Here is a 7,977-nt window from a genome sequence, read left to right as displayed (position 1 = left end):
TAGAGTGTACAGCTTTTTCTTTGGATGGGCGGTGTGTCTGAACACGGCTACCTTGTGCGCAGTGCATGCTGGTACACGTAGGAGAGTGTCCAAACAAGACATTTGGTGTCTCTGTCAATACAAATGAAACCAACCCAGTTTCCTGAATCGACTTATAACTCAGACTGGATGTGCACATAAAAACAAGACCCTCATTTAAAGTCACATATGAGTCACTGGAGTTTTATATAAGGTAAATATAAAGCAAGACAACAAAAAAGTCACATTTACTTTTCTTTCATAACTGTACCACCACACTACAGTATATCTGATGCTGAACAAAGTCTAAACAAACTGTTAGAAAACTTTCACACTAAGTAAAGCACAGAGGTAGAAGAAACAGCTCTCTTTTTCTTCTTTGTCTTTGATGGATCGTCATGTCTGTAGACAGCTTTCACAACCATTCCCAAACCACCAGAGTAAACAAACACCACCTTTACATTTGTTTCCTTTTTCTCTATGTAAATGTCTTCTTGATGAACCTGTCTCCATTATTAACTGAAGCTGCTGATTGGGCTTGCCTCGTGTGTCTCCTCCCCCATCACCTCATCTTCCTCAGCTCCTCAGTCTCTCTAGCAAAAGGCTGTAATCAAAGGAGCAGCAGACTACAGCGCTGTGTCCCCAGGGACCCTCACTGACTGGCTCCTCTGTCATCAAAAGCATGCCGCTGTTGGTTTTCTTTTATTTGACCCATTACTGTGGTGGGATTTTTCTCTGGATTTCAACTCAAAGACATCCTACTCCCCAAGGTGCTGAGCCATAAAGTGTACACAAAGAGAGGGCTACTTTCAGGCCTCAGTATAAAACCATTCTAAATGACTGTATCATGCTAATAAATATAGCAAGGGACTTCATGTTAGAAGTAGAGTAAAAACAATAATTACAATACCTGACTTATTCAGTACTTACTTTTCAACAAAACCTTTGTTTATATTTTAAAAAACGATTCAGTAAAATACAGTCCAGAACTGAATATTGGCAGGGAGAAAGCAAAAGCAAATTCCCAACAGGGCAAAGCTGGAAATAAAAACAGAGCCACTGATGTAAGAATGGTCCCATGATGCCCAGGATGGGTGTGTGCAGACTGTCACTGAGGTTCTAGTGATTCTAGGAGGCTGGAGTCAACAAAACAAAGTACTCTCATTACCTCCGCCAAGGAGGTTATGTGATCGGGTCCGTTTATTTATCTGTCTGTCTGTGTGCGTGTCTGTGGACAGGATTTCTCCGAAACTACTTGTCGGCTCTTCATGAAATTTTCACCAGAGGTGGATCTTGGCCCAGGGAAGACTCCATTCAAATTTTGTGTTAATCCGGATAAGGATCTGGATTCTGGATCCGGATTTAGATTTTCCAACTTTACCATCCACATCTTCCCTTGGCGGAGGTCAGAAATCTCGGATTGCTCTTGTTTTATTTTTTTTAACAACAGTGTTATCCAGCGTGTGTCGTTTTGGATGTTCCCTAGAAATTACATTTATATTAGGGATATCTCAGTCGAGCTGTTTTGCCCCTGATCCAATCCGAGACATTTATTATTTAGTGCTTGCCACCACTGAGTCTTCAGCCATACCATTTCCTGAGATAATACACACTTCAAGTACTATCCAGTAAAGTTATTCAAATCAGTCCAGTGTATTGGCTCTACAACTCAGCAATGCTTGGAGGAACACATTGCATTTCTGCAGTCAAGCTGTGCCTTGTTGTTACTTCAGTGGTCATGAACCTTGTTGTGAAGCTGTGGTAGGACACAATCAGAGGTGCCCTGTCAAGAATACAGAGTGTACCGTGGCTGCAAAAGATGGTGAATACCTGTATTCTGAACCACAGCTACAGACTACTCCTCCAGTGCATTGAATTCCTTCATTGACTTCTCTGTGATGCGTTTGGCCTTTGGCTTCAGATTGCCTTCATTTTTTAAATTTGAAACACTTCTACATTGCAGACATTCTTGCCATAAATTGTACTTTCCTTCCTGTGGGTGTTTGATGTGTAAGCTGAATCTACTGAATCTATTACTTTGCTTAATCTACCCATGGATCAAAGAATAAATGAAAGAGGAGGAGTAGAAATGTCACTTGTAACAAACACTCTCAAGAATTATAGTTGGAAACAACAATATTTGCCATGCATATTAATTAGGAATGTCTTTATTTTGTCTGCAAGAAGAGACTGTTGTAAAAAAAAAAAAGGACAAAATTATAAACAAATCACAACATAATTGGGAAACAATTCAGTACAAAAGTTTGCAAATGCAATTTAAAGACAGAATGAATGCTGATATAATCATTTAGGTATAAGCACTGTAATCTCAATTATCATGTCTTTATGAAACTACAAGGATGCTACATAGTCTGCATATCTTACAATAGGAAACATTATCATTCACTACTTCAGTACTGGGAAATACTTGCAATGGAGTCATAAAAGTGAGTGAAAACCACTGTACTTCCATCATCCATCAACAGGATCTGAATGAATCTTGCTTTTAAGTGACTTTCAGCTGTCATTATTGTCAAGCTGCAGTCGTTTCCCCTTCAGCTCTCCCTGCAGGGGAGGTTTTTGTAGTCGTTTTCTGCTGCATTGTCTGGGGCCACGCTTACAACAGCATCCTGGGTCTCTGGAAACAACACTCCTGTCACTCTTGTCAGCAGTTTGCTTTTCATGTCTGCTTCACCAGGTTGGAAGGTCTGTGTGCCACCGTTCACTTCCTGGAGTAAGGGTGAACTCACACAGAAGATTTTCACCCATTCGCAGTTTACTCAACATCACGTATCCCACTGTGCATAGCGACTGCTGAGTGCCTGCTGAGCGAGGGACCGGTTTTAAGAACACACATTCTGTCCACGCTCAGGGCCCACACAACAAATTCAGGTTTCTTCTTCCTCTGAATTTCTGTTACCTGCTATTCTTTGTTATAATGTACCTACCGTGGAAATGATAGGGTTTGTAAAAATTTAAGAACATAAAAACAAGTTATCAAAGCTGTAATCATTCCTCCTGCCTGTGCTGGGTCTGAAAACGTCCCTGTTCACTGTGTTTTCAGGGCACCCTGGAGAGATTTCATGCAAACAACAACAATGTTAAATTCAGCGTTTTTCACCGAAACACACTGTGTGCATCCTCTAAGCTGTTCAAGTATTTTCTTCCAAACTTTAAAACACAGGAAAATGATAATGAAACACTGCAAACTTACTGCATTTCATGTAGTTGTTTAAGATGAAGATGAAGTTACAACACATAAATCCACAGGGACAATACACCAACTTATTTAAAACACACACACACACACACACACACACACACACACACACACACACACACACACACACACACACACACACACACACACACATGTTTGTACTTCTATCTTAGTGAGGACATCCATAAGCGTAATGCATTTCCTAGAGCCTTACCCTAACCTTAACCATCACAACTGATTGCCTAACCCTAATCCTTACCCTAACCCTAACCAAACCTCAATTCATACCTGTTCTCTAAAAACAAGTCTTCACCCTCAAACATGGCTGTTTCAAAGTGAGGACCGGCCAAAATGTCCTCACTTTGTAAAAATGTCCTCACTTTGATAGTTAAATGCAGAAAATGGTACTCACCATGTAGCAAGTACAAGAACACACATACATACATGTGCTGCTAAGAGCCTCCATCTAATTCAAAGTGCCACTACATCCTCTCTGACTGTTGACTTTGCTGCTCTTTATATTGTCTCACCTGCTGTAGGTGAAAAGAGCAGTGATTGGTGAAGTATTATGTCAGAAGATACATTTTTGAAAGCATGAATCTGAAGCCAAGAAGAAGAAGTGCCGTGGTCCAGTTTCCTCACACTGATTTGACGCATGACTAAAACTAGTACGATCAAAGAGTTTGGGTGTTTCAGCTTTTCAGAGGTTTGTTCCAAGTTTGTCACTTTGTTGGACAGTTTGCTTTAAGCGTAGTGAGCTGTAAACTAATTCTTTTTAATTATTATTATTATTTCAGCACTGACAGAGGAAATCCCCAGGGTTCCTAATTCTTATTTAGATCACCCATCACTACTATTGTTTACATGCATGTCCAGCTTTCTTCTTCATTGTCTCATGTCTGTATAGTTAAAACTTTGTTTGTATTATTTGTAAAAAAGTCCCTCTAATTTTTCTTCTTTGAGTTAGTGGTGCTCAGGGTGCCACTGTTGTTCAGGCTTGAGCCAAAGAGATGTGAAGAGATGTACCTCTACAGCAGAGCTAGCCATGCCTCCACTTCATGGTGGGTTTGGATTTTTGTTTTCCAATTTCTTCACAACGTTTCACTTTATATTAGTTCTCATTGTTAGAATTATTTGTCTGCGACTGGTCTTCCACATCACATCTTTTGCTGACTTTGGGAAGTCCACCTGTGTCTCCTCACAGAAACATAACCGTCTTAAAAAGGAAAAGACACCTCTGTCCCCGAGCAGTTGAGGAAATAGCTTTACATGAGCCTCAGTGCACCCTCTGGGTTGTTTATATTGTTGTTTTTATTGCTGTTATTTTATGAAAGGTTTTCCAAGCATGAACAACTGCTGGCTATTAGACAGCACATCTGCTTCCCTGCTTTCATAAAACCACACATCTGGGCTCATGTTTTGAAGGTGATTCAGATCACGGCGTCACAGCAAATAAACGATTTCCACAGGATAGAGATCTACATTATCAGGTGTCTCTGTGCTTGGAATGACACTGTTCTAACCTGGACAAATGTACCATATTTACAGAATAAAGGCATTTGATAGAACACAATATTTTTTATTAGTCCTACAAAGGAAAATCTGTATATTAGTTGAGTACACATACACTACCATTCAAAAGTTTGGGTTCACTTAGAAATGCCCTTATTTTGAAAGAAATACATTTTTTTCAATGAAGGTAGCATTAAATGAATGATAAATCCAGTGTAGACATAGTTAATGTGGTAAATGACTATTGTATCTGTAAACAGCTGATTTTTAATGGAATATCTCCATAGGGGTACAGAGGAACATTTCCATCAACCATCACTCCTGTGTTCTAATGCTACATTGTGTTAGCTAATGGTGTTGAAAGGCTCATTGATGATTAGAAAACCCTTGTTCGGTTATGTTAGCACATGGATAAAAGTGGGAGTTTAATGGAAAATATGGAATTGTCTGAGAGACCCCAAAGTTTTGAATGGTAGTGTGTGTATATAAATATATATATATATATATATATATATATATATATATATATATATATATATATATACATATATATATATATATATATATATATATACACATATGGCATGCCGTTTAGGAAATTATATATATAACGAAACTTGATATATATATAATGAAACTTGATATATATATAATGAAAGTCGATATATATATAATGAAACTTGATATATATATATATATATATATATATATATATATATATATATCGACTTTCATTATATATATATCAACTTTCATTATATATATATATCGACTTTCATTATATATATATCAACTTTCATTATATATATATCAAGTTTCATTATATATATATATCGACTTTCATTATATATATATCAACTTTCATTATATATATATCAAATCTTTTTTTCCTACCGAGCCCCGGAAGGGACATGTCCGTATGGCGAAGCGACAATGAAGGACACTCACCGACGAGAATTTTATTGAGTTTTATTTTGAAATGGGCCTGAAATACACAGACATTCAAGCAGTGCGATGCGCTAAGAATCTGCCATGCAGACCAGCGATCCTGATAATGGTAAGTTTTATTTCTCCAACATCCTGCTGTTATCCTACTATGAATACGCTAGCTACAACAGTCCCACATCAGTATTATGAACGTTCCGCCAGCTAACGCGGTCCGGACACCGGATCACTGATTAGAGGTTGGCGTTGAACTATTGTTTGCCAGCCAGTTAGCCGCTGGTAAGCTAACAAGCTATGAAACAACTCCTTATAAAACCGGAGGAAAGCAGCAGCAAAATTTCAGTCCACGACCTGTATTCAGAACCTCCCACGCTGTTACACAATGACCCATTAATCATATTACTGAACTATATGGTTATCATTGAAATTTTCCTTGAAGAACCAGTGAACTCTTTGCGAACACATTTTAATTTATGTGTTGATTATGTTTCGTATCAGTAATACAAGTCTAAAAAACTGATTCAAATGATCAAGTTAACACAATGAAGTAAAGAGTACTGGTAATCTGCAGCTATTTTCATAATTTCAAGGTAAAATTCTGATGTGTGATTTTCTAGCTTTGCAGATGTGGAAATCCAATGCACTGATTTCTTATACACAGATGCTTTTGGTGTTTTTTGTTGTAAAATAAAACAAGGCATTTATCACTGTTGGAAATTATTACAGGTATTATTTGTAACACTTTCTAACATTGTATGGACAAAGCAATAAATCAGTTAATGGATAAAATCATTTGTATTACAGATGCTATCAACAGCATGTCTTGTTCATTTTATTTAGTTGTCGGCCTTGGATGATGAGGTCCAGTTACCAGGAGCACTAGTCTGCAGCTTACTGGTTCCGTCCTGCAGCTCCTCCACGCTGTCCTCCTCTCTACAGACCAAATCAAGTAAGATCTGTTTAGACTATGCAGACATCAACATGATCAGTATGTTATCTTTTGACCCATCCTAAAATCACAAAATAGAACATTTACTTTAAGTTAACTGTGTTTATGAAAATAGAAAATAATTACTGACAACTAGTACTTTTTGGTGCTTTTATGCAGGAAAAGGGAACCAGGAAGCTGCTGTGGATCCTCTGCAGTATCTGGAGAGGTCAGAGGAACGGTTCTTGGAACAGATCGGAAGACACCAAGACGTGACCTCTGCCATGCTCCAGAACATCCAGAAGATGAATGAAAACCTTGGTTGCACTGATGGGACGCATGGTGTCGGTGCTGGAGCAACTGTCCCAGAATTAAACTGCATTGTTGACTATTGGCTTTTCTAGAAAATAAATCTTTTTTAGTACTTCACCTGTTTTGTATTTTACCCATGCACTTTGGGTGAATAAACAGAAATTTGTGATGAGAGATGCAAATTTTGTCTATAATGTACAGAGACTTTATTCAGTGTTCAGTGCACGCTTTTGTTACACACATTTTGACAGATAAGCAGTTGTGCTTTTCAAGCAGATTTTAGTCAGAAACATCAGTAGCATATATTGTTGTTTTTTTACTGTTACACCAATCTAGGTAGATAAACTGCACTACTGCAGCAGACATATTATTGAAATGTGCTTCTATTATGTGTCTACATACACTGCTCACAAATAGTTATTCAACTTTTGGGTGAAATTGATGGAAAATATAAAAAGTGCATGCTGTAGTGATATATCATAAAAGTAGGGTATTTTACTAGAAACATGCAATAGTGATTTCCTCATCTCAAAAAATTTATTGAATCAAAAGCTAACAACAGTGGAGGGTATGTCACAATAAAAATGTCTCAGTTTGGACAAAACAGCAGCCTTCAGCTGAAATCCAGTACAATTGTGTCCCACCAGTGGCGTGATCATGGATGTGTCCAGGCAGCAGCTGACCTCTGCCTCGTAATTAGCCTTAAGACCAGCTATAAAGATAAACATAGATATTATCATTATCATCAACATATGGTGCATGTGTTTAACCTTTAAGCTATGTAGGGATGCAAATGTAGTCGAAGCTAAGTAGCTAAGCTAATGCTAACACGTTCAGTGTTCAGAATCAAAACATCTCTAAAAATTACCTGTTTTCTCAAACGTAGTTGCCGTTCCCTGTGACAACCATGAAGACAGATAGATAATCACAGAAGAGCTCATCTGAAGAGCAAATGTCCAATAAGGTTCCTGTTTTTGTTTGCCATGTCCTTCCAGGGCTCAGTAGGAAAAGTCTGAATATATGGAATGAAACTTTGAATAGA

General features: G+C 38.0%; 1 long non-coding RNA gene across 1 annotated transcript; it reads left to right on the top strand.

The window, feature by feature from the left end:
• The first annotated feature begins 5,703 nt into the window (after positions 1-5,703).
• Positions 5,704-7,117, top strand: LOC127531307 (uncharacterized). The gene is made up of 3 exons (XR_007938374.1): positions 5,704-5,807; positions 6,536-6,644; positions 6,804-7,117. It is a non-coding gene; the product is annotated as an uncharacterized LOC127531307 (long non-coding RNA).
• Positions 7,118-7,977: the final 860 nt, after the last annotated feature.

Source organism: Acanthochromis polyacanthus, chromosome 20 (assembly GCF_021347895.1).
Source record: "Acanthochromis polyacanthus isolate Apoly-LR-REF ecotype Palm Island chromosome 20, KAUST_Apoly_ChrSc, whole genome shotgun sequence".
In the NCBI taxonomy this organism is placed as follows: Eukaryota; Metazoa; Chordata; class Actinopteri; family Pomacentridae; genus Acanthochromis; species Acanthochromis polyacanthus.
This window is presented reverse-complemented; position numbering and strand designations above follow the sequence as displayed.